General features: G+C 46.0%; 1 long non-coding RNA gene across 8 annotated transcripts; it reads left to right on the top strand.

Moving 5' to 3' along the window:
* The first annotated feature begins 5266 nt into the window (after window positions 1-5266).
* On the top strand, window positions 5267-22523 carry LOC106634094 (uncharacterized). 8 transcript variants are annotated; one of them, XR_008622195.2, is made up of 9 exons: window positions 5267-5578; window positions 15324-15429; window positions 16097-16174; window positions 16324-16481; window positions 17687-17714; window positions 17925-18224; window positions 18919-19254; window positions 20390-20572; window positions 22073-22523. It is a non-coding gene; the product is annotated as an uncharacterized LOC106634094 (long non-coding RNA). The 8 variants fall into 8 exon arrangements; XR_008622192.2 differs by lacking the exon at window positions 22073-22523 and having other exon boundaries at window positions 5267-5568; window positions 20390-20781; XR_004668055.2 differs by lacking the exon at window positions 22073-22523 and having other exon boundaries at window positions 17941-18224; window positions 20390-20781.
* The last annotated feature ends 1570 nt before the right edge of the window (window positions 22524-24093 follow it).

Raw genomic sequence — 24093 nt, 5'->3', positions numbered from 1 at the left:
CTGGGGAGAATGAGAGGCACCTGTTTCCCAGCTGCAAGCTGATGTCCACATACACCCATTCATGTGTCTTCATTTAGGTCTCTGCATTGTATATTCATTGAACCAATACAAACACATCTTCGGTGGCGGGAGGGGGGGGACATCATATAGTGCAACACCACTCCCCACTTGTTATAGGGGGCACTCAGGAGGTATCTGGTCAGCTCCTAATTCCCTAGGACAAAGGTGGCGCCCCATTTCCAGCACTCACATCCAGCAGTGCCATCTCAGTTTTTTTTTTTTTAAACATGAACAGCATGAGGAAGCAGGCATGGTACGACAGGCTCAGGGCCATGGACAGCTGGCTGCTGGAGAAGCAGCACAGGCAGTCACATCTGTGGGTGGGGCCATGACAAGACAAGGCCACCATAGTTCCTACCCCTGACAGCCCTAGCCCAGATAGCATTCAAATCTTCCTTGATGGGCTTCATGGCTGTCACTCACCGGCTCTTTAGCACCGCCTTGTGTTGGTTACTCAGGGCCTGGGAGAGGTAGTGGGGATCGTAGATCCAGGGTGGGAACCACCTCACACCCAGAGTTCACCTGGCCACAGGCCAGCAAGCAAGCCCAAGCAGCACAGCTCTAGACACTGAGCCTCGGCACCTCCAGCTGCACTTTCTATTTATATATCAGGTTTTTAAATTCCATAAATAAACAAAGAGACACAAAAACAACCACTTTGATTGAGGAGAAAGTGGGAGCCTAAAGCAGCTGACCCTCAAACATCTCCACCAAGCCCCAGGCCAGGCCATCTGAACACTCCAAGGTCACATGATAGTTACAGAGGATGACAGTTCCCACAGGTACTTGTCAAGCACTGTGCTAGCTTCTCAATCACAGTCTCAGAATGCCTCCTTGCCAATACCCTGTGAGGGGAGGCTCTGCCTCACTAGAGCACAGGAGTTTCCTAAGCTCTTCCCAGGAAATGGTTAGCAAAGTGTCGAGCTAGGAGAAAGCCCAGTCAGAACAAGTGACTCCTCAGGGTCTTCCTAGACTCCATCTGCTCCTCCACATGGGGCCCGGAGGTGATGCGGGCAGCCTCCTAACCCCCTCCATCCCACTCTCTCCTCAATCAAAGTGGCTGATTTTGTGTTTGCTTGTTTCTTTATGGGATTTTAAAAACCTAATATTTTATTTAGAGTAGTTTCAGGCTTGTATGTGTGTATTTGTATAGACTTTATTAGAAGGAAGAGGGCTTAAGATAATAACTTTTTTTTTCTTTTTTTTTTTATTGATCATTCTTGGGTGTTTCTCACAGAGGGGGATTTGGCAGGGTCATAGGACAATAGTGGAGGGAAGGTCAGCAGATAAACAAGTGAGCAAAGGTCTCTGGATTTCCTAGGCAGAGGACCCTGGGGCCTTCCGCAGTGTTTGTGTCCCTGGGTACTTGAGATTAGGGAGTGGTGATGACTCTTAACGAGCATGCTGCCTTCAAGCATCTGTTTAACAAAGCACATCTTGCACCGCCCTTAATCCATTTAACCCTGAGTGGACACAGCACGTGTTTCAGAGAGCACCGGGTTGGGGGTAAGGTCATAGATCAACAGCATCCCAAGGCAGAAGAATTTTTCTTAGTACAGAACAAAATGGAGTCTCCTATGTCTACTTCTTTCTACACAGACACAGCAACAATCTGATTTCTCTATCTTTTCCCCACATTTCCCCCTTTTCTATTCGACACAACCGCCATCGTCATCATGGCCCGTTCTCAATGAGCTGTTGGGTACACCTCCCAGACGGGGTGGCGGCCGGGCAGAGGGGCTCCTCACTTCCCAGAAGGGGCGGCCGGGCAGAGGCGCCCCCCACCTCCCGGACGGGGCGGCAGCCGGGCGGAGGAGCCCCCCACCTCCCTCCCAGACGGGGCAGCTGGCCGGGAGGGGGCTAGCCCCCACCTCCCTCCCGGACGGGGCGGCTGGCCGGGCGGGGGCTGCCCCCCACCTCACGGACAGGGCGGCTGCCGGGCGGAGACGCTCCTCACCTCCCAGACGGGGCAGCTGCCAGGTGGAGGGGCGCCTCACTTCTCAGACGGGGCGGCTGCCGGGCGGAGGGGCTCCTCACTTCTCAGACAGGGCGGCTGCCTGGCGGAGGGGCTCCTCACTTCTCAGACGGGGTGGCCAGGCAGAGACACTCCTCACCTCCCAGACGGGGTCGCGGCCGGGCAGAGGCACTCCTCACATCCCAGACGGGGCGGCGGGGCAGAGGCACTCCCCACATCTCAGACGATGGGCGGCCGGGAAGAGACGCTCCTCACTTCCTAGATGGGATGGCGCCGGGAAGAGGTGCTCCTCACTTCCCAGACTGGGCAGCCAGGCAGAGGGGCTCCTCACATCCCAGACGATGGGCGGCCAGGCAGAGACGCTCCTCACTTCCCAGATGGGGTGGCGGCTGGGCAGAGGCTGCAATCTCGGCACTTTGGGAGGCCAAGGCAGGCGGCTGGGAGGTGGAGGTTGTAGCGAGCCGAGATCACGCCACTGCACTCCAGCCTGGGCAACATTGAGCACTGAGTGATCGAGACTCCATCTACAATCCTGGCACCTCGGGAGGCCGAGGCTGGCAGATCACTCCCGGTTAGGAGCTGGAGACCAGCCCGGCCAACACAGGGAAACCCTGTCTCCACCAAAAAAATACGAAAACCAGTCAGGCGTGGCAGCGCGCACCTGCAATCCCAGGCACTCAGCAGGCTGAGGCAGGAGAATCAGGCAGGGAGGTTGCAGTGAGCAGAGATGGCGGCAGTACAGTCCAGCTTCCGCTTGGCATCAGAGGGAGACCGTGGAAAGAGAGGGAGAGGGAGACCGTGGGGAGAGGGAGAGGAGAGGGAGAGGGAGGGGGAGGGGGAGAGGGAGAGGGAGAGGGAGAATAACATTTTTAAAACGTCTCAGTGGGGAATAGACTTCCATGTCAGAAACCATGATGTTGGCCTATTTCTGCTGCCTTTGAGCAAAGTATAAATAGTGTGAGAACTGGCATGTGCTGGGTTGTTGTTTCAGTGTGGGAGAGCAGTTCCTCAAGATGGAAAAACAAATCTCACTGAGCTGTAAGAGCCATGCTCATCTTTTACCACATTCCCAACCAGGGTCTTTCACTTTTCTTCTGTGCTTGAATTTCTTTCAACATACATATTATTTTGATTATATATATAGGGTACATATATGTGTGTATATATATATATGTATGTGTCTGTGTGTGTGTGTGTGTGTGTGTATACACTCTGTCACCCAGGCTGGAGTGTAGTAGCTGAATGATGGGTCACTGGTCACTGCAGCCTCAACCTCCAGTGATGGTTCCACCTCAGCCTTTCAAGTAGCTGGGACTACAGGCATGCAACACCACATGAGGCCAATTTTTAAAATTTTTGTTGAGACTGAATCTCACTACATTGCCCAGACTGGTCTTGAACTCCTGGGCTTAAGCAATCATTCCACCATGGTCTTCCAAAGTATTTGGATTACAGGTGTTAGCCATCAAACTCTGCCAAAAATATTTTTTAAGGAACTGTTACAACCAAGTTATGAGCTATGGTTGTGCCAGTGCATTCCAGCCTAGGTACCAGAGTGAGACCTTGTCTCCAAAAACAAAACAAAACAAAAAAACTTACGACCAAATTAAAATTCTAAGGTTGTGTCATATGTGTCCCCTTCCTGCCCTGTAATATAATGGTATTGGCCGGGCACGGTGGCAAATGCCTGTAATCCCAACACTTTGGGAGGCCAAGGTGGGCGGATCACCTGAGGTCAGGAGTTCAAGACCAGCCTGACCAACATGGAGAAACCCTATCTCTACTAAAAATACAAAATTAGCCGGGCGTGGTGGCGCATTCTTATAATCCCAGCTACTCGGGAGGCTGGGAGGCTGAGGCAGGACAATCGCTTGAACCCAGGAGGTGGGGGTTGAGGTGAGCTGAGATCATGCCATTGCACTCCAGCCTGTGTAACAAAAGCGAAACACCGTCTCAAAAAAAAAAAAAAAAAAAAAAAAAATATATATATATATATATATATATATATACACACACACACATATAAAATGGGTATTGAGAAAACTGTTATATATTATTAAGAAATTCCTTGCTGGGCACGGTGGCTCATGCCTGTATTCCCAGTACTTTGGGAGGCCGAGGCAGGTGGATCACCTGAGGTCAGGAGTTTAAGACTAGCCTGGCCAATATGATGAAACCCTGACAGACCCAGGGCATGGTGGTGGGAGCCTGTAATCCCAGCTACTCGGGAGGTTGAGGCAGGAGAATCGCTTGAACCCAGGAGAAGAAGGTTGCAGTGAGCCAAGATCACACGATTGCACTCCCTTCTGGGCAACAAAAGCAAACCTCCATCTCAAAAAATAAAAAATTCCTATATATTCTCTAAATGAGAATAAGTTATTCTGATGTGGCCCAATATTTCCTCACTCTTACCTCCATGGTCTAACCCAGCAAATCAAATCAGGACACCCACAAAGGACAGTTGGCCATTTTCAAATAGAAATAAAATAGAAAATAAAATACCCCATTAGTGAGAGTAATCCAGTGATTTTAAAAAAGAGAAGTCAGATTGAGATGCAGTGCAGTCAGGGCACAATTACCCTGGAATACACACTTCACACAGAATGATTGAGAAGTCTTTCTAAAATAAACAAATTTGGGTAACATAATTTTTGCTTAACCATTCTCAGCCACCGCTTTCCCCTACCCCTGCCCCATTCCTAATGGCCATCCCACAATGTGGTCAACAGTGTGGTACAGCATGATGAGAGAGGTGCTCAGGGATGGGATGAGGGTCTTTCCTGCATTATCAAAATGATTAAAAAGTTGTTAAAATATGTTAAAATGGGCTGGGCATGGTGGCTCACGCCTGTAATCCCAGCACTTTGGGAGGCTGAGGTGGGAGGATCACCTGAGGTCAGGAGTTCGAGACCAGCCTGCCCAACATGGCGAAACCCCGTCTGTACTAAAAATACAAAAAGTAGCTGGGTGTGGTGGCATGCGCCTGTAATCCTAGCTACTCGGGAGGCTGAGGCAGGAGAATCACTTGAACCTGGGAGGCAGAGGTTGCAGTGAAACAAGATCACACCATTGCACTCAAGCCTGGGCAATAAGAGCAAAACTCAGTCTCAAACAAACAAAAATAGTCCAAATGTTCTTTTCTTACCCTTAAGTAGCAAATAAGATGCATTATACAAGCAGACCCAGGTAAGGGAAAGAGCAAGTTCATTTCAAGTCTCAGCTTACTTCTTAATTGGCTGTAATTCCCTGTGGTTGACACTCCCTGCTTCAGCCTGTTTTCCTGGGGGTGGAGGGAGTGGTACGGGGCGAGTGCTGGTGCTTTACCGAATCAGTGGCGCAGTTGGAGAGGAGGGCGTGGCATCCGGCATTGGCGGGGCTTTTGTCTCTCGCTGCAGCCAGAGCTTGGGATCCCTTTCTGCTATTCAACGTCCTCCACCTCGGCCCCCCTCTCCCCCCAGCCGGTGACAGGCTGTTGCCCTGTGATCTGCAGGTCCTGGGACGTGCACAGCTAAGATGCCAGGACATTCTAGAAGGTGGGAAAGGGTGAGTGTGAGGGGTTGAGCATCCCGAGAGGGGAGAGCTGGCTGAGAAACCGACGGGACTGGCCTCCTCACCGCTCCTGGGTTGCCGACCTGAGTCCCTGCTGGCGCAGCTCCGTCCCAGGTCCCTCTGGCCGAAAGATGGTGGCTGGGCCCGCCGCAATGACCCCCGCGTCCCGCCCAGTCCCTGCGGCGCCCTGTCTGGGGCTCCCTGGGCAGCTCTGCACGCAGCCCCGAGTATTTCCCAGATTGTTCAGGGATCCCAGGCGGGTCATCAGGGCAGAATCCCGACTCGTGTGTGCGTAGGAGGAGCTGTGGCCGGTGGGGCTCCCAGTCTCTTTTGTTAAACATTTTGTTGGTTTGTTTGAGACAAAGTCTTGCTCTGGAGTGCAATGGCGTGATCACTGCAACCTCCGCCTCCCAGGTTCAAGCGATTCTCGTGCCTAAGCCCCCCGAAAAGCTGGGATTAAAGACCTGCACCACCACGCCTGGCTGATTTTTGTATTTCTAGTAGAGAAGTGGTTTCGCCATGGTGGAAGCTGGTCTGGAATCCCTGGACTCAAGTGATCCCCCCGCCGCGGCCTCCCAAAGTGCTAAGATTACAAGCATGAGCCACCGCGCCCAGCCTCTTCTCTTGCAAAGTAAAGGGAGTCAACGTTAAAACGTTAACGAGTTTATCTGAGCAGTGATTAGTGAAATGGAAAGCACCCAGCCATAATATGTGGGCCACCTGAAAGGCAAAAAGGGAAGGGTTTTACAAAGGGCGTGTGAGAAGGCAAACCAAATTCAAGAATTGGTTACAGTTATGTAGTCACCTTATTTGTATGATTCGGGTAGAAATTTCCTGGTTATGTAATCAGAGGTTAATTGCAGGTTAAGCCTGAATTTTGTTTCTGCCTAAAATAATTTATAAGAAGTGAATTCGAGATAGGTTTTACATTTTTTACTTATGAACACAGGGCACTAGAGCCCCTTCAGTCTAATTTCCTGCTTTTTAAGTAACACTCCACAGGAGGACTGGTTTTCCTCTGTGACTTCCTAATGTATGGCAAGCAGGACTTCTAATCCACTACCCTTTTACCCTAGCTTAACTCAGGCTTGTAGTCAAATTATAAATTTCCACCTTTGTTCCTACATTCTCAAAAGTGGAAATGAGAACAACTTCCTCTCTCCAATTTACAACACTATCAACTATTTGTCCTTTATTTTACATTTCAAACACAGTGTTTTTATTATTAATCATGTTCTTACACAGCAGTGGATGGCAGGTTTTAAAATAATTGTTGTCTGTATACAATTTTTTTTTTTTTTTTTTTTTTGGAGATGGAGTTTCACTCTTGTTGCCCAGGCTGGAGGGCAGTGCAATCCCCGCCTCCCAGATTCAAGCGATTCTCATGCCTCAGCCTCCCAAGTAGCTGGGATTACAGGCTCCCACCACCATGCCCGGCTAATTTTTGTATTTTTAGGAGAGACGGGGTTTCCTCATGTTGGCCAGGCTGCTCTTGAATTCTTGACCTCAGGTGATCCACCCGCCTCAACCTCCGAAGTCTGTAAACATTTTACGTGAGAAAATAATCCTCTGGAACTCCACTGTTAAAAAGAAAAAAAATCTCTGTGACTGTCCTTTTATCTTCCCTGGTGCATACACCTTGTTAGTAGGTCTTTCGGTTGAAGTTTTGCTTTGGAGAAATTCCAGGGCCCTTTGTGGCAGCCCTCCGGTCTTTTCTTGTTCATGATTTTCAGAACCGTCAGGGATAACCCAAGATGCCCACAGTGGCCATATCTCTTGGAGTGTCTAATGAATATCATCCCCTGGGTCATCTCTTAGAGGACAGCCTGAGGAGTAAGAGTGTAGCCTCTCAGAAGAGCAGCTGGATGGCTTAGGCCTGTGGAAATTTCCTCGCATACCATTTGTCTTAGAAAGCTAACCTTTTAGAAAATTAAAATTATTTTTTCACAAAGGAACGCGTATACACTGTTGATGGGAGTGTAAATTAGTTCAACCATTATGGAAGACAGTGTGGCAACTCCTTGAAGACCTAGAGACAAAATACCATTTGACCTAGCAATCCATTATTGGGTATTTACCCAAAGCAATGTGAATCATTCTATTATAAAGACACATGCATACATATGTGCATTGCAGCACAATTCACAATAGCAAAGACATGGAATCAACCTAAATGCCTATTAATGATAGACTGGATAAAGAAAGTGTAGTACATATACACCATGGAGTACTGTGCACCCATTAAAAAAAAAATGAGATCATGTCCTTTGCAGGAACGTGGATAGAGCCATAAGACATTATTCTTAGCAAACAGAGGAATAGAAAACTAAATACTAGCTGGATGCGGTGGCTCACAGCTGTAATTCCAGCACTTTGGGAGGCCAAGGCAGGTGGATCATCTGAGGTCAGGAGTTTGATACCAGCCTGAGCAACATGGTGAAACCTCATCTCTACTAAAAATACAAAAAATTAGCCAGGCGTTGTGGCAGTTGCCTGTAATCCCAGCTACTCAGGAGGATGAGGCAGGAGAATCTCTTGAACCCGGAAGGCAGAGGTTGCAGTGAGCTGAGATAGTGCCACTGCACTCCAGCCTGGGTGACAAGAGCGAAACTCCATCTCAAAAAAAAAAAAAAAAAAAAAGCAAAACAAACTACTACATATTCTCACTTATAAGTGAGAGTCAAATGATGGGAACACATGGGCCCATAGAGGGGAAGAACACATACTGGGGCCTATTGGAGGAGGGAGAGGATCAGGAAAAATACCTAATGGGTACTAGGCCTTAATACTTGGGTGATGAAATAATCTGCACAACAAACCCCCATGACACATGTTTACCTATGTAAAAAACTTGAACATATACCCTTGACCTTAAAAGTTAAAAAAAAAAAAAGAATTTGGTAGCTTTTCCAGTAATTCCCTGACAGCATTTTGATTTTATGTGTATATGACACCTATTAAGTATCAAACATTTGGATTACACAGATGAACAGGGTTCAACATACCTGCCCCATAGGAGTTTATAGTTCATTAGCATGGATAGGTGTGTAAATGATTAATTTATTCTGGAGAATAACCCTTGTACATAAAAAGACTTATAAAGTATTGAGGAGCTAAATGGTAATAGTGATCAATTCTGCCAGTGACATAGCACTGGGAAAATCAAGGAGGGCTTTATAGAGGAGGTGACATTTGAGTGGGTGTCAGGGTTTACTAGAACTTTTTGTGTTAATGCTGCTAGTGCAGAGTATGCTTTTTTTTTGAGACAGTCTTTCTCTGTTGCCCAGGCTAAAGTGCAGTGGTGCAGTCTCAGCTCACTGCAACCTCTGCCTCCCAGCGATTCTCTCACCTCAGTCTCCCTCTGCCTTTAAGCGATTCTCTCACCTCAGCCTCCCAAGTAGCTGGAATTACAGGCATGAGCCACCACACCTGGCCCCAGAGTAAAAAATTATTTCCAGCTTGGCCAACATGGTGAAACCCCGTCTCTACTAAAAATACAAAAACATTAGTCAGGCATTGTGGCATGTGCCTCTTCCTGAGTTTTTTACCTTGGAAAGATTTTTTCACTTATTTCTATTTCAGTTTTTTAATAACTGTAACTTATATTTTATCAGAAGAGTTTAAAAGATGTTTAAAAAGTCAGACTATGAAAGGTATATTTCAGAAAAATCTACTCATATATTTTATGTATTAAAGATTCTTATTTACCTTTATCTTCTCCAGAGTGAGTGTAGTAAGTTTCTCATGTCTGCTTTTCCTGGTTGCATGATTTTAAATAGAACCCCAGGGCTTTGCTTTGGGAATGCTACCAGAGAAAAGAAATAGGAAAAATCTTTTTTTCATTATGGCTATACAAAGTGAATATATTTCCACAAGCAAATGTGATAGATTAATTGGTGCATTGTATATATTTCTCAAACCATCAGCTCCTCTTTTTTGTGGTGTCTAGAATTTGTAACAGTGGATAATCTCTGTTCTGTATTCTGTTGTCTAGATGTCCAAGTTTAATGCTAAATTTTATGAGATGGAACTTGACATCTTCTAGAAATGTTCACATATGATTGTTTATTAAATTATCTATCGTGGAAATAGTTAAATGAGATGTTTATCATCTGAAAAGGACAGATACTTTTTTTTTTTTGAGATGGAATCTTGCTCTGTTGCCCAGGCTGGAGTGCATTGGCACAATCTCGGCTCAGTACAACCTTTGCCTCCTGAATTCAAGCGATTCTCCTGCCTCAGCCTCCCTAGTAGCTGGGATTACAGTTGCCAGCTGCCACACTCATCTAATTTTTGTATTTTTAGTAGAGATGGGTTTCACCATGTTGGCCAGGCTGGTCTCGAACTCCTGACCTCAGGTGATCCTCCTGCCTCGGCCCTCCAAAGTGCTGGGATTACAAGTGTGAGCCACCATGCCCAGCCTTACTTAAGCTTTTTATATTGTAGTTGAAAATTTAAGTTTTACAATTTCCTTACACTATTCTATAAACAGTGTGTTGGAGTGATTTTGCACTTTTTTGAAACATTGGTCATTTTTTTTCATTATTATTATTTATTTATTTTTGAGACTGAGTCTCACTCTATCACCCAGGCTGGAGTGCAGTGGCACGATCTTGGCTCACTGCAACCTGCGCCTCCCAGGTTTAAGGGAATCTCGTGCCTCAGCCTTCTGAATAGCTGGGATTACAGGCGCATGCCACCACACCCGGCTAATTTTTGTGTTTTTAGTAGAGATAGGGTTTCACCATGTTTGCCAGGCTGGTCTCGAACTCCTGACCTCAAGTGATCCACCTGCCTCAGCCTTCCAAAGTGCTGCAATTACAGGCGTGAGCCATCATGTCTGGCCATACATTGGTCATTTTCTTATTTCAAACTAAGTGAATAATCCTGACTGGGAAGTAGAAGCCTGAACTCAGTGACTGCAAGCTAAGGATAGTTTTGCCTGCAAAGGGAGATCATTGAAAAAGCAGCTGTTCTGCCTGAGGAGCCTCCCCTGCAGATGTCCTGGCCTGCTCACAATAGCCATGGACAGAGCCTTTATACTTAGAGAAGCCACAGAGCCTTGAAAACCTTGAAATCCACAGGCAGATGCAGTTGGGATTGGCACAAAGGTGGGGTTGGGAGGCTCTTTCTGGGAATGGAGTTGTTATTGTTCTGAGGTTGTTTCTAGATTTTGTAAAATATGATGAATCTAGATTTAGGTAAGAAGTTATTTATTTATTTATTTATTTTTATTTTATTTTATTTTATTTTTGAGCCAGGGTCTCATTCTGTTACGCTGTAGTACAGTGGCATGATCTCGGCTCACTGCAACCTCAGTCTCTCAGATTCAAGCCATTCTCCTGCCACAGCCTCCCTAGTAGTTGGGACTACAAGCAGGCACATCGACGCCCACCTAATTTTTGTATTTCTAGTCGGAAGGTTTTGCAAAGCCTCCTGGGAGAATAGCTGAAGGCAGCTGTTCTATAAGCCTGAGGCAGAGGGCAAGGAGTAGGTACAACAGAGTATAGGGGAATTTATCTTAAACAGGCTTGTTTACTTTTATTGACCAGGAACTGACCTTTGATCATCAGTGCGAGTGATGTTCCCTGAACTTTTTTGGTTTTATTTTTCCTTCCTTCCTACCTTTCTTTCTTCTCTCCTTCCTCCTTTCCTTCTGCTTTGTGTTCCCAGGGCTGGTGTCAAAATTCTGTGCTCAAGCAATTCTCCCATTTCAGCTTCCCAAAGTTTTGAGATTACAGGTTTGAGCCACCATGCTCTGTCCTGTTCTATTTTCTTCTTCTTTTTCCTTTTCATTCTTCCTTTTCCTCTCTTCCTCCCTCCCTCCCTTCCTTCTTCCCCATCTTCCTTTTTTTTTTTTTTTTCCGAGATGGAGTCTCACTCTGTCACCCAGGGAGTGATGGGAAGCTCGCAGACTTAGACGCCAGAGGGACGTTTTCAGGGGCGAGTGCCACACATGGCCTGCAGGGTGGACACAGTGGCTTCTCGGTCTGGCCGCCGGGTGACCAGATGTGGGTGGCGAGCTGTGGCCAGTAGTTGTGGCTGCTGGCCTCTCGTTTGGGTGGACCAGGGATTCAAAGCTTAGGAAGGAAGGTCGGCAGACTTAGAGGCTGGCTGCGGAGGTGGGCCGCCTTGGGGGAAATAAGGTTCCAACAGGGACAGCTTCAGGCCGCAAGTGCCACATGTGGCCTGCAGGGTAGACACAGTGGGCTTCTGCTTCTGCCTCCACCACCAGCTGGCTTCTCTTTCTGGCTGCCAGATGTACAGGATGTGGGCCACGAGCGTAGGACTTGGTTGCCAGCTGGAAATGTTTACGGTGGACCAGATGGCTCTCACCGGGACAGTACAGCTTCGGTCCAGCAGAGGAGTTCAATGATGGCTCACTGCACTCTTTACCTTCCTAGGCTCATCCAGCTGATCCTCTTATTTTGGCCTCCCAAATAGCTGGGGCTCTCAGGATCTTTCTGTTTCTTTTTCTTTTCCTTTTTTTTTTTTTTTTTTAGCACCACTTTGAGTTTGTTTTCACAGTACATTGAGTTCTGTTGTTTTTTTCTTTTTTTCTCTTTGTCTCTCTTGCTCCTTCCCGTACACTGAAGTTGCTGTTGTTTTAGATTTCTTTCACCCAGGCTAAAGTGCAGGTGCATGATCACAGCTCACTGCAGCCTCGACCTCCCTGGGCTCAGGTGATCCTCCCATCTCAGACACCCCACTTCTCAGTAGCTGGGACTAAAGGCATGCGCCACCACACTGGCGCTTTATTTTGTATATTTTACTTTTTATTTTTGTAGAGATAGGGTCCCATCATGTTTTCCAGGCTGATCTCAAACTCCTGCAGTCAGACGATGTGCTGGCCTAGACCTCTCAAATTACTGAGCTTACAGGCGTGAGCCACCATGACTGGTTCTATCTATATCTATCTATCTGTCTATCTGTGTGTCTCTCTGTCTACCAATCAATCATCTATTTTTTTTTTTTTCAGTAGAGATGTGTTCTTGCTATGTTTTTCAGGCGCTGGTCATATATATATATATATTTTTTTAACTGTAATTATTATTTTTTAATATAGGTGTTGTCTCACCATGTGGCCCCCAGGATAGTCTCAAAATCCTGGGCTCCAGATATTCTCCCGCCTTGGCCTCCCAAACTGCTGGGATTACAGGCATGAGGCACTATGCCTGGTCTGGTCATTTTTTTTTTTTTTTTTTTTTTTGAGATGGAGTTTCACTCTCATTGCCCAGGCTGGAGCGCAATGGCGCAATCTCGGCTCACCACAATCTCCGCTTCCTGGATTCAAGCAAATCTCCTGCCTCAGCCTCCCGTGTAGCTGGGATTATAGGCATGTGCCAGCACACTGGCTAATTTTGTATTTTTAGTAGAGACGGGGTTTTTCCATGTTGGTCAGGCTGGTCCAAACTCCCGACCTCAGGTGATCCGCCAGCCTCGGCCTCCCAAAGTGCTGGGATTACAGGCGGGAGCCACTGCGCCCGGCCTGGTCATATTTTTGATGTGTTGATTCTTCCCAGTCCAGATGTATAATCTCATCCCTGAACATTTTTGATAGTGTAATTATGACATATGACTTTACCCGACACCAGAGTGAGTTGATGCTCCTGCCCAGCTTACAGAAGGGATTGTGACATATCACTGGACCCAGCACCAAAGTGATGTAACTGTTCTACTGCTTTGGCACTTCCCACAGTGGGCATTGTGACATATCACTGGGTCTTGTACCCAGGTGGTGTGAATCTTCTCTCCAGCCTGGCTCTTTCACAGGGGGCATTGTGTCATATTGCTGGGCCCCACACATAGGTTATGTGAGTCTCCTGCCTGGGCCCTGCCCATGTAGGCCATTGTGACATATTGCTGGGTCCAACACCCAGGTGATGTAACTCCACTGCCTCGGTCCTGCCTACAGCGGACATTGTGATATAACCCTGCACCCATCACACAGGTAATGTGACTCTCTTCTCCTGCCTGGCCCCTGCTCACAGAAGGGATTGTGACATATCACTGGGCTCAGCACCTAGCTAATGTGACTTTTCTCCTCTTCCTGTGTTTTGCCTGCAGGGGATATTGTGAAATGTCACTAGGCCTAATACTAAGGTGACAGTACTCTTTTGTCATGGCACTGCCCTCAGAAGGTATGGTGATATATTGCGGGGCCCAGAACAAATGTGATATGAGTCTCCTGCCTGGACCCTGCCTACAAGGTGTATTGTAACATATCTGGGGCCCTTTGACTATTTTATTTATTTTATGTTATTTATTTTAATTTTATTTTTGAGACAGAGTCTCACTCTGTCACCCAGGCTGGAGTGCAGTGGTGTGATCTCAACTCACTTCAACCTTTGCCTCCTGGGTTCAAGTGATTCTCCTGCCTCAGCCTCCTGAGTAGCTGAGGTTACAGGTGTGCACCACCACGCCTGGCTAATTTTTGTATTTTTAGTAGAGACGAGGTATCACCATGTTGGCCAGACTGGTCTCAAACCCCTGACCTCAGCCGATCTGCCCGACTCAACCTCCCAATGTGCTGGAATTATAGGGGTGAGCCATTTCGCTTGGCCCTTTTTGACTATTTTATGTGACTCTACTCTCTTACCTGGACATTGCCTAAAAAGAGATTGTGACATATCTTTGGGCCCAGCACCAAGGTGATTTGACTCTCCTTTTCTGCCTGGGCCTTGCCCATAGTAGAGAGAGTGACTTATTGCTGAGTTTAGCATACAGGTGGTAGATTCTTCTGCTGGCTCCCAAAAGTCACTGTAAGATATATCTGGGCCAATTGCTGAGATTGTGTGACTCTTCTCCTGGGACCTGTCCACAGTGGGGATTGTGGCATATTGCTTGGCCAAGTACCTACATGATATGACTCTTCTTAGGTCTGGGCCCTGCCCACTGAAGTAATTTTGACACATAGCTGGGCCCAGCTCAAAGGTTATGTGACTTCACACTTCTTCCTGAGCCCTACCCATGAGGGCCATGGTGTCTTATCTCTGAGACCGCTTATTAGGTGATGTGACTCTATTTTTTTTGAGATGGAGCCTGGCTCTGTTGCCCATAATTTAGAAGATGTGACTCTTTTGCGCCAGAATGGGTACTGTGACATATTGCTGAACCCGTTACATAGGTGATGTGACTCTCTTGCATGGGCCCTCCTCCTAAGGGGGTAGTGTGACACATTACTGAGCCCAGTACATAGGTGATGCGACTCTTTTCTATGGCTTTGCCCAAGCAGGGATTTGTGATGTGTTGCTGGACTCACCACCTATGTGTTATGACTCTCCTCTTCTGCCTAAGCCCTGAATGCATTGTGTGTTGTGACATATGCCTGGATTCAGCACTTAGGTGATACAACTTTATGACATGGGAACTGCCCACGGAAGTATTATGACATGTCTCCTTTCCATCACCTAGGTGATGTGACCCTTTTATTTTTCTTGTTTCTGGCATATTTTGGATATAGTGATGTACCATTGAGTTCAACAGACATGAGATGGGAAGCTTCTGCCTGAGCCCAGCACATAAGTGGCCTTTTGATATATCTTTGTACCCATTATCTTTGAGATTTAACCCCCCTTTTCTGCCTGCACCCTCACCACTGGAAAGATTGTGATGAATCACTGTTCTCAGCAATCAGGTGATGTGTTTTTCCTTCCTGGTCCTTGCCCACAGATCATTGTAACATATCACTGGGCCTAGCATCCAGGTGATGTGACTGCTGACTGTATTCTGCTTTCAGGAGGAGATTGTAACGTATCCCTAATTGAGCACCCAGGTGGTGTGACACTTCTGCCCTGTCCCTGCCCTCAGAGGAGATTCTGACATATCACTGCCCCAAAATGCAGGTGCTGTGAGTCTACTAGTCAGTCCCTTTTCATTGGTGGGATTGTGATGCATATCTTGTCCAAACTTAAAGGTGCAATAATGATTTTCATACTTCGAAAAAACCAATAGCAGATACACTATCTCTCATAGCCAGGGTCAGGAAAATGAGTAATGTCTTGGGTCTCCTCTTTGTATGAAGGTCATAAAGAATTAACACTCTGTCACATACTGTGTAAAGTTGTCAAGAGGTACAGAGAATGTCCTAACAGAACTCAGCACACAGGGGAGGTTGTGACACTCATATGCATAGCCTGCCAACAGTAAAGACTGTCATCTTGCCACATAAACACAGCTCACTGTTGAGGTTCTGAAGCTCTTATGCAGATGCAGTCAAAAGTTGGAAAATTGAATCTCATATGTGAATTCGATCCATAGAGATGTTAGTGTCTCTGACACCAAGATTCAGCACACCTGTGAGTCGGTGACTTCGCTAAAATGACACAATTTGCAGGAGGGAATGAGGTTCTCATACGCAAATTCAGACTATCATTGAGATTGTCACTCAGGTACTTACACCCAAGATACAGAGGGAATTATGTCTCAGCTAGAACTAAAAAATGTGTGAAATTGTTAATCTCATACCTCAACCTTAATTCAGCTGTGTTTGTGACATACACCTTTTTTTAGCACCTGAGTAATTTGACTCTCCTGCCTGGACCCAGTGTACAGATGGGATTGTGCTTCATTGCTGGACCCAGCATTTAGGTAATGTGAGTCTATTCTTATTTCACAGAAGGCATTTTCACAGAGGGCAAGGGAGGATTGTGGCATATCACTAGACCCAGCAACTAGGTGTTGCAATTCTCCTGTTTTTCCTCAGCCTCACATATTTTTGGTATTGTAAATATTACTAGGCCCACTACCTATGAGATTGCATGCTCCTGCCTGGGCTGTGCCCACAGTGACCTTGTGACATATATCTGCATCCATGACCTAAAAGATGTGACACTTCTTGCCTGCAACCTGCCCTGCACAGGAAAGATTGCGACTTCTCCCTGGAAGCAGACACCAGGTGATGTGGCTCTCCTGCCTCTGTCTTGCCCCCAGGGAGCATTGTGACATAATGCTGAGCTCAGCACTTAGGTGTTGTGACTCTGTTGCCTATGCTGTGCTTTCAGGAGAGAATTGTAACATATCCCTGGCTGAGCACCCAGGTGATGTGATATTCCTGCTTGGTTCTTTCCCTCAGGGAAGATTGTGAGATACCCTTGGCTGAAATCCCAGGTGATGTGACTCTCCTGCTAACTCTCTACCTACAGGTTAAATGGAGGCATGTACTGTAGTCAGCTTATAAGTGTAATGATGACTCTCATACCTCTAGTCAGCTATTAGAAGAAATACTGTCTCTCATAGCTTGACTTAGAAAAATGAGTCACATTCTTGGTCTTCTCTTTTTATGAAGGTCATACAGAATTGCCACCCTCCAACATATCATATAATGCCCTCGAGTGTTACAAAGAGTGTTATCCCAGGGCACACAGCACAAAGGTGAGATTGTTTCTTATATGCACACCTCACCAACCATTAGGATTATCACCCTTACACATGAAAAGAGCCCATTGCTGAGGTCTTGAATCTCAAATGCAAACACTGTCCAGAGTTGGAATTGTGACTGTCATATATGAGCCTCCGGCCACAGTTGAGATGGTGACACACTTCTAAACTCAGAACATAGCAGATGAGGACTCTACTATATAAACCGTACCAACTGGAGAGATGTTGGCTCTAATACCTGGGCTTAGAGCCACAAGTATGGTCATGGGTGCTTACAAACATGACTTTAGAGTAAATTGTGACTCTTATTTATACTGGATAAAGCCTTTGAGTAGTATAGAGAGTGTACTAGCTGGGCGCCATGGCTCATGCCTGTTATCCCAGCACTTTGGGAGGCTGAGGCAGGTAGATCATGAGTCAGGAGTTTGAGACAAGCCTGGCCAACATGGTGAAAACCTGCCTCTACTAAAATTGCAAAAAATCAGCTGAGCATGGATGTGGCCGCCTACTGGGCCTTTCCTGCAGGCCCTGGCTGATGGATAGAATTAGTACTCAGACACAGGTATGCAGTGTAACAGCAGCTAGATAATGGCCTGCCTCTAGTGGCCAGAGAGCTGCCCCAAGAAGCTGGAGCTGCTTGCTTTCTTTCAGTGCAGGCACAATGCCAAAAACCTGGAGCAAACACAACCTGCAGGTAATTAACATTTATTGTTCTCCTTTCAGGGGTCATCACTCCCGTGGATGATCAAAGGTCAGTTCCTGGTCAATATAAGTAAACAAGCCTGTTTAAGATAAATTCCCCTACACTCCACTGTACCTAGTCCTGGCCCTCTGCCTCAGGGTTATAAAGCAGCTGCCTTCAGCTATTCTCCCCTGGGTCTTTGCAGAACCTTCCGAACTTTCAGAAGGTTTGCGTCCTTTCCCTATAGTTTTTCTTACCATTCTGACTGATCCCTCACAGGCGCCTGTAATTTCAGCTACTCCGGGGGCTGAGGCAGGAGAATCGCTTGAACTCGGGAAGCAGAAGTTGCAGTGAGCCAAGGTCGCACCACTGCACTCCAGCCCAGGCGACATTGTGAGACTCCATCTCAAAAAAAAAAGAAAAAAAGTGTGCTAACAAGACCCAGCACACAGAGGAGACTTTTACCATTATATGAACACCCATCAAACAGTACACATCATCATTGTGAGTTCTGAATCTCACACATAGAGGAAGTCAAAGGTGGAAAAATTGACTCTCATATTTGGATCCAGTCCACAGGTGAGTTGGTGACATTCAGAGCAAGAATCAGCACGCCTATGAGGCTGTGACTTCACTAATTAGACAAAGTCCACGGCAGGAGTATGGGCTGTTAGGTACAAATTTTGTCTACTGTTGAGATTGTAACTCCTGTCCTTAGATACAACATATAGGAAGGGTTAACCTCCTATACCTAAAACCGGAACATGTGTGGGATTGTTAATTTGATCCCTGCACCTTCTCACAGGTTTACTTGGAACATATTTCTCTGCCCAGCACCTGAGTGATCTGACTGTCTTGCCTACAGATGGAATAGTGACATATAGCTGAACCCAGAACTGACTCTCTTTTTCTGCATTGGTGCTGCTCACAGGGGGCATTGTGACATATTGCTGGGTCTTGCACTTAGGTGATGTGAGTCTCCTTTGCCTTGGCACTGCCCACAGAATGCATTGTCACATATCTCTGGGCCCCACACCCAGGTTTTTTGACTCTCCTACCTGTCACCTGACCACATAAGCAATTGTGACATATTGCTGGGACATACACCCTGGTAATGCAACTCTACTGCCCACAAGGAGCATTGTGACATATATTTTCACACCTCACCCACATGATGTGACTTTCTTCTCCTGCCTGGTCCCTGCTCACAGGGGGAGTTGCGACATATCATGTGGCTCAGTACCAAACAAGTGTGATTCTTCTTCCATCATAGGTTCTGCTAGCAAGGAAGACTGAGACATATTGTGGGGCTCTACGCCAATGTGACATTACTGTTCTGCCTTGGCCTGTACCTGAAAAGGCATTGTGACATATTGCTGGGCCCAGCAACAAGGTGGCATGAGTCTTCCGTATGGACCCTGACAACAGAGCATTGTGACATATCTTTAAGAGCATCAACTATTTGATGTGACTCTCCTTTTCTACGAAGGCTTTCCTCATATGAGAGATTGTGACACATCTTCTGGCACAGAAATCAAGTGATGTGTTTCTCCTGCCTGAGCTTTGCTCATAGGGAGCATTGTGACATATCTCTGGTCTCAGCACCCAGGTAATGTGACTCTACTCTCTGTGCCCTGATTTCAGGAGAAAATTTATACGCCTAAGCACCCAGTTTTTAACTCTTCTGCCTTGTGCCTGTTCTCAGAGAAGATTGTGACATATACCTGGCCTATTACGCAGATGATATAAGTCTCCTGCTCTCTCCCTATCCACAGGGGAGATTGTGACATATATCTTTGTTCAGATCATTGGTGCAATGTTGACTCTCATATCTGAAATCAGCCAATAGGAGACATACTATCTCTCTTACGTGGGCTTAGGAAAATGGGTAAGATTCTGGCTCTCCCCTTTGTAGGAAGGTTAAAGAAAATTACAGTCTCTCCCATATTGTATAAAGCCCTCCAGTGCTCCAGAAAGTGTCATAACAGGGTCCAGAAAACAGGAGATTGTTTTATATTTGCACAGTTTGCCAATTGTTAAGATTGTCACCCTCATCCATGGACAGAGCCTACTGGTGAGGTCTTAAATCTTACATGTGGATGCAGTGCAGAGTTAAAATTGTGACTGTCATATGTGAACATCAGGCAACATGAGGTGGTGACTCATTAGCCTAGCTTATAGACAGGTGACAACTCTCATATCTGGACCCAGCCATTACAGAGATGTTGACTCTCTTATCTGAGCATAGAGCCACAGGTACGATCATGGGCCCATACCAGCACAAATGTCTCCTAGTCACAAAAGATTGTGACTCTCATGCATACCTTATAAATCCTCGGTTGGTACAGAGAGTATTCTAGCTAGACTCAGTGTACAGTTGAGGTTTTGACATTCCTGTATACCCAGTCGACAGTAAAGATTATCATCTTTTCACAAGAACGGTCCACTGGAAATTCTGAATCTCATATGCAGAGACAGTTGCAAGTTGTAAAATTTACTCATAAGTGAATCCAGTCCAAAGGTAAGTTGGTGACTTTCAGACCAAGATTGAACACACCTGTTTGTCTGATTCCACTAAGGTGACACAGCCAGTAAGAGGGATTGAGTCTCTCATTCAGTGATTCAGCTCATTCTAAAAATTGTGACTTATGTACTTAGACCCAACATACAGGAGGTGTTGACTCTCATACCAAGAATTAGGGTACGTACAGGATTGTTAATCTCATCTCTGGTCTTTCCTTCAGGTGTGATTTTGACGCACACTTCTGCCCAGCACCTGAGTAATGTGATTCTTCAGAATTGGCCCGGCCCACAAATAGGATTGTGCCACACTGCTGCACCCAGCGCCTAAGTGATGTAACTCTATTCTTCTGCCTTGGTGCTACTCGAAAAAGACATTGTAACATATCTCAGAGCCTTACACCCAGGTAATGTGAGTCTCCTCTTCTGCCTTGCTGCTGCACACAGAAGCGGAATAGGTACAGGATTGTTAATCTCATCTTGGATCTTTCTGCACATGTGATTGTGACACATGCCTCTGTGTAGAACCTGAGTGAGTTTACTCTCCTGCCTGGATTTAACCCATAGATGGAATCGTGACATATCACTGTACCAGAAACTAGGTGATGTGACTCTATTTTCTTGCCTCTGTGTTTTTATATGGGGCATCGTGACATATCACTGGGCCTTGCACCCAAGTGATGGGAGTTTTCTCTCCTGCTTTGGTGCCGTCCACAATGAAAATTGTGAAATATTGCTGCCCTCCCCACTAGGTTATGTTACTCTCCTGCCTCTGCTTTGCCCACATGGGTCACTGTGACATATTGCTGGGTCTAAAACCCAGGTAATGTCACTCTCTTGTTTGGGTTCTGCCTGCAGGAGCCATTGTCACATATCTCTGTGCTCATCACCCAGGTAATATGACTCCCTTTTACTGCTTAGTTCCTTCTCACAAAACAACTTGTGACATATTGCTAGGCCCAATACACCTAGCTGGTGTAACTCTTCTTTTCTTTTCTTTCCTTTTTTTTTTTTTTTTTTTCGAAATGGAGTCTCACTCTGTTGCCCAGGCTGGAGTGCAGCGGCATGATTTCAGCTCACTACAGCCTCTGCCTCCTAGGTTGAAGCGATTGTCCTGACTTAGCCTCCCGAGTAGCTGGGATTAAAGGCATGTGCCACCACGCCCGGCTAATTTTTGTATTTATAGTAGAGACAGGGTTTCGCCATGTTGGCTAGGCTGGTTTCGAACTTCTAACCTCAGGTGATCCTCCTGCCTCGGCCTCCCAAAGTACTGGAATTACAGGCATGAGCCACTGCACCTGGCCTGATTCTTCTCTTCTTTCTAGGTTTCAACTGCAGCAGAGATTGTAACAAACCACTGGGCCCAGCCGCATAATGATGTTACTCTTTTGCCTTGGGCCTGCCCTCAGAAGGCACTGTCACATATTCATGGGCCCAACGCCAAGGTGATATGTGTCTCCAGCCTGGACCCTGCCCACAGGGGGCATTGTGACATATCTCTTGGCCCATCAGATGTTTGATGTTATCCCCTCCCCTCTTCTACCCTGTGTTTGCCTATAAAAGACACAGTCATATGTTCCTGGGCCCAGCACCTAGGTGTTGTCTTACTGGAATGTGTCCACATGGGGATTGTGATATGTCACGTGGCCCAGTACTTAACTTGATGTGACTCTCCTCTCATGCCTAGGCCTTGTAGAGAATCCCCTTCCCCTTTTGTTTTCCTTTTTTTCTTTGCAGATCCAGGAGATAATCAACTAAGAGCCAGGCACCCGTTTAGGTCTAATAAGAAACATTTTACAAACTGCTCTCTCTTTTAATTCACCTATCTGAGAGATTCCTCTGTACAATAAAACTTGGTCTCCACAATCCTTTACCTTAACCTAAACCTTCCCTTTCATTGATCCCAGGTCTTCAGATTCCACCATTTGTCAACTACAAAATATTTAAATTTACCTGGAAGCCGCCCGCTTTGAGTTGTCCCGCCTTTCTGAACCAAACCAATATATTCCTGCAAAACCGGCCATGATTAAAACATCAAAAAATAATACGTGTTGGCATGGCTGTGGTGAAAAAAGAATACTTTTTCACTGCTGGTGGGTATGTAAACTAGTACAACCACTATGAAAAACAGTATGGAGATTCATTAAATAAAAGTAAAGCTACCATTTGATTAAGCAATTCTACTACTGCGTATCTACATGAAGAAAAAGAAATTATATGCGTAAGACACTTGCACACACATGTTTATAGCAGCACAATTTGCAATTGCAAAAATATGGAAGCAGCCTAATGCCCATCAGCTAATGAGTGGAAAAAGAAAATGTGGCATATATATACCAATGCATACTACTCAGCCCTAACGAGGAATAAAATAATAGCATTTGCAGCAATCTCGATTTAGTTGGAGACCATTATTCTAAGTAACTCAGCAATAAAAAATCAAGCATTGTATGTTCTCACTTATAAGTGGGAACTAAGCTATGAGAATGCAAAGGCATAAGAATTATGTAATGGACTCTGGGTACTCAGCAGAAAGGGCGGGAGAGAGGGGTGAGGGATAAAAGACTACATATTGGGTACAGTGCACACTGCTTGGGAGATGGGTGCACCTAAATCTTAGAAATGATTACAAAAGAACTTATCCATGTGACCAAACATCACCTGTACCTTAAAAACTTTGGAAGTAATAATAATTACAAACAAAAACAAAAAAACACAAAACCCCGTAAGTTTAACTTTCTATGTTTTGGCTGTTTTGTTTTGTTTAGAAAAGGTTTCTGTCACCCAGAATAGAGTGAAGTGGCTCAATGAGGGCTCACTGCAGCCTCGACTTCTGGGCTCATGCAATTTTCCTCCCTCAGCCTCCTGAATAGCTGGTACTAAATGTGCAGGCTACCATGCTCAGTTAATTTTTAAATTTTTTTTAGACATGTGTTTTTGCCATGTTGCCCAGGCTGGTCTCGAATTCCTGGGCTTAAACAGTCTTCATTACTTGCTCCCCCAAAGTGCTGGGATTATAAGCATGAGCCAACATGCCTGACTATAATTTTTTTATTTTATTTTACTTTTTATTTTTTGAGACGGAGTCTCACTCTGTCAGCAGGCTGGAGTGCAGTGGTGCGATCTCGGCCCACTGCAACCTCTGCTTACTGGGTTCAAGTGATTCTCCTGCCTCAGCCTCCTGAGTAGCTGAGACTACAGGAGCGCGCCACCATGCCTGTCTAATTTTTGTATTTTTTAGCAGAGACAGGGTTTCACCATATTTGCCAGGCTGGTCTTGAATTCCTGACCTCATGATCCACCCACCTCAGTCTCCCAAAGTGCTGGGATTACAGGCGTGAGCCACTGCACCCAGCCCAGAATCTTTAATATGTTATAAAAAAGCTAACTATATTTAGATTTGTTAGTTTACAGAAAATTCAAAAAAAATCTTTTATTAAATGTTAGAAGCAAATTTTTGATGCCGCAAAGGAAATAGTACTTGAATGTAAATTTTCTCAGCAAGACAATATTTACTTTTATAGAAGGGTGCATCTTGCGAATGGAGCAATGGCAAGAGCACACCTGAACAAGGGAGGGAAAGGAGTTCTTAGCCCTGATGCAGGTAGCCCCTACTGCTGTGTCATTCCCCTATTGGCTAGGGTTGGACTGCACAGTCTAAGCTAATTCCCATTGGCTATTTTAAAGAGAGGAGGAGTACAAGCCAGAGTGGTGGGGTGAGCAGTTTGGGTGGGAACTACTGTTATGGAACAGGTGACCAAGGTGACTCAGGTCAGAGCAGGTGACCAGGGGTGACTCAGGATGGAGCAGGTGACCAGGGGTACAGATGTAAACTACTGATTAGAACTGGCGGGAAGGTTGTTTACTAAAACTGGAGACAAAAACAACAAAGAAGTTAAACTTTAAAATGGAGAATGAAGAACAGGGA

This window comes from Pan paniscus, chromosome 20 (genome assembly GCF_029289425.2).
Source record: "Pan paniscus chromosome 20, NHGRI_mPanPan1-v2.0_pri, whole genome shotgun sequence".
NCBI classification, from domain to species: Eukaryota; Metazoa; Chordata; class Mammalia; order Primates; family Hominidae; genus Pan; species Pan paniscus.
The sequence above is the reverse complement of the archived record's forward strand: the minus strand, read 5'-3'. Positions and strand labels throughout refer to the sequence as shown.